Below are 2,910 nucleotides of genomic sequence, written 5' to 3' on the forward strand. Positions count from 1 at the left end.
TTTTTATCCTCTTCTATTCCTGTAATTCTCAGAGTGATAACAAATCCATATGTAACGTGATAAGATCTAGAATTTCTGACATGTCATATATATTCAAACCTTCTGTCATAGTTTGAGTATTGATACTGGTAAGCCAAGGATTTATAAGACCTGTGAAACAGCATATACTATGGAAAATATTTGACTTACTTGATCTTTCTTGCCCCTTCGGGAGCACAGGGCCTCAGTAATTCGTCCTCACCTCCTTTGATCTTCGGCAGTCTTCTTCGCCTCGTGCCATGAGGTGTTTTTGTGTTCTAGGTCTTTCTTCACCCCTCTCCTCCATGACATTCTGGGTCTTCCCCTTCTTCTCTTGCCCTGGAGGTTACACTTTAGTACTGCCCTCGTGATGGAAGATGGTGGTTTTCTCAAGGTGTGTCCAATCCATCTCCATTTCTTACGTCTGATTGTTACTTCCACGGGTTCCTGGAGGTCTTCATTGCTTATCATCTGTACTGTGGCCACCAGATGCCGAGTATGTAGCGAAGTCTTGCATTGATGAAGGTTTTGGAATTACCTGATGTTGTGTTGTGTCAGGCCCCACGTTTCGCACCCATATAGCAAGATGAACTTCACGTTGGATTCAAAGATCCGCAGCTTTGTTCTGAGGTGGATGTTCCTGGCCCTCCGTCACTGCTGATGACACTCCCAAAGCACATGAACTCACTGTCTTCAGTTTTGTACGTCTGCAGCACACCGGTCTGGCGCTCCCCACTATTTTGTCTCGCATCTCTTCGGTTTTTGTTGCCTTTATGGTCAGTCCGACTTGGCCCGAGTTGTGTTCTAGTTTCTGTGCCTTTTCCCTCATCTGGCTGATGCTGTGGCTCAGGAGGGCGAGGTCATCAGCGAAGTCTAGGTCATCTTACTCTTAGGCCGGACACAGTAAGAAAAAATGACAAAATAGAAAGCCCGATAAAAACGACTAAAAAAAACGTTAAAAAACAGCCGGAGCCTAACCTCTGCTTGGAGAGTAGGTCATCTAACATGCTTGTCAGTGTCCACTGAATTCCTGTTCTTCCCGCTTCACTTTCTTTCATCATCCAGTCAAATACAGTTATAAACAGCAGCGGACTCAGGAGGCACCCTTGTCGTACTCCAGTGGTCAGGTCTCCTTCGTGAGTTACTTGTGCCTGAAAGCTGGTGTGAAATACTTTTAATCATGCTGATTATCTTTGATGGATACCGTAGTGGGCAAGGAGATTCCACAGTGTAGCCCTGTCAACCGAGTCGAAACATATTTAGAATTAGATAATTTGATCTACGCTCCGCTCTGCAAAATTATAATCAGCGGACACCCCCCACCCCCACCCTGAACCCAATAGAGGCTGTACAAGAAGTTGCCTGCGTCCGAAAGAACTTGTAGATCCTCACCTCACCTCACCTCACCTCACCTATCTCTTGACCTCAAACTTGTATATACTGAATGTCAAACATAGTGGAAGACTTCTAAGATTGCGAATTAAAAGAGCTTTTTAAAAAGGCCACGAAATTCCTTCCGCATTTCCCCGTGTTTACAGACAAAAAAAAACTACATTCCTTCTAACATCACAGAACCCACACCTTAAAGAAAAAGTGGGATCCTTTGTCTTCCACTGCCGAACCCAAAAAGTTTAGAGTTATCTTTGGACTAGAGTGGACATATTCTATACTGTTGTGTTCTACACTGTTTGTTTGTCCCCGTTCATGTCAACTGCAATTAGCCCTCGGGCAGGAATCTGCAATAAACTATTATTACTAATTAACTCGCTATTATTAGAACACCGTAAAAAATGTATACAAGAAAACTGTATGATATCTGATGAAGCATACACGAGGTGCAAGTGGTAGCGCAACACCGTTGCTTGTCCATCTGATCAAATCCCAAAATTTTCCAAATTACAACCCCCATGCAACAATGGGCTCTACCATTCAAAACTTACTCAAGAACCCAAAACATAAATCCTGGGTGTACAAATAACTACGTGTGTGTGCGTGTGAGTGCTCGCGCGTTCGTGTTTGGAAGGGGTATGAGTGATTATGAATGCTTTACTCAACAACAACACTTCCTCACTTCACTCAGGTTAAAATGAGTACCTAGCTACTGCTAGGGGCGCCCCTCGGATAGGACGAGAAATGGAGGTCCCGTGTTGGGGGAAAGCCACACGCCACGCACGTTAAAGTACCCACGTGCCTCCGTACAAATCCTTCCGTCTGGAGTTGGTGATTTACTACAAATCACCCGGATGGAGGCCTGGTGAACCTCCATCTCGTGTCAGCTATACTATACGGTGATTTACATGATTCAACTGGGCGAAAGACCTGGCGCACCCTGTCTTGTATCTGTCAGAGAAAGGGTAATTACACCTGGGGGTGGTATAAACAGAATCTTACAGAAGTGATACCTTTCTGGGGGAACAGTGCGCCAGCTACAGTTCGGCAGTCTACATCCACTGTGGCACCGGCGCGTCGAAATATGCAGAAAGTTTGCAAGGACACTGGAACCTGTGCTGCTTCCTCCGTGGCTGTGGTAGTATTTATTCCGCTTATGGATGTCCACCACTGGGGTCTATCCAAGTGTGTGCATAATGGTGTATAGAGGTCACAAGGTGTATAGAGGTCACAGCCCAGGATAACCCTACCTGCCCTGTTTTGGAGTTTCTGTAGTTTGTCTATGTAAACCTTGTTGCCTTGGTTCCAGACAGTACTACAGTACTGTATGTGTGGAAGGAAAAGGGATGTATATATTGTCAGTAAGGCTTGTCTGTTAGTTAAAGGCTTCAGGCACTTCATGATGCCGATAGCTTGCGAGAGTTTCTTTGTGACACGAATGATCATTCCACTGTAGAGCACTGTCAATGACTATAATTAAGTACTTAAAAGTGTAAACCTGGT

Source organism: Branchiostoma floridae, chromosome 19 (assembly GCF_000003815.2).
Source record: "Branchiostoma floridae strain S238N-H82 chromosome 19, Bfl_VNyyK, whole genome shotgun sequence".
In the NCBI taxonomy this organism is placed as follows: Eukaryota; Metazoa; Chordata; class Leptocardii; order Amphioxiformes; family Branchiostomatidae; genus Branchiostoma; species Branchiostoma floridae.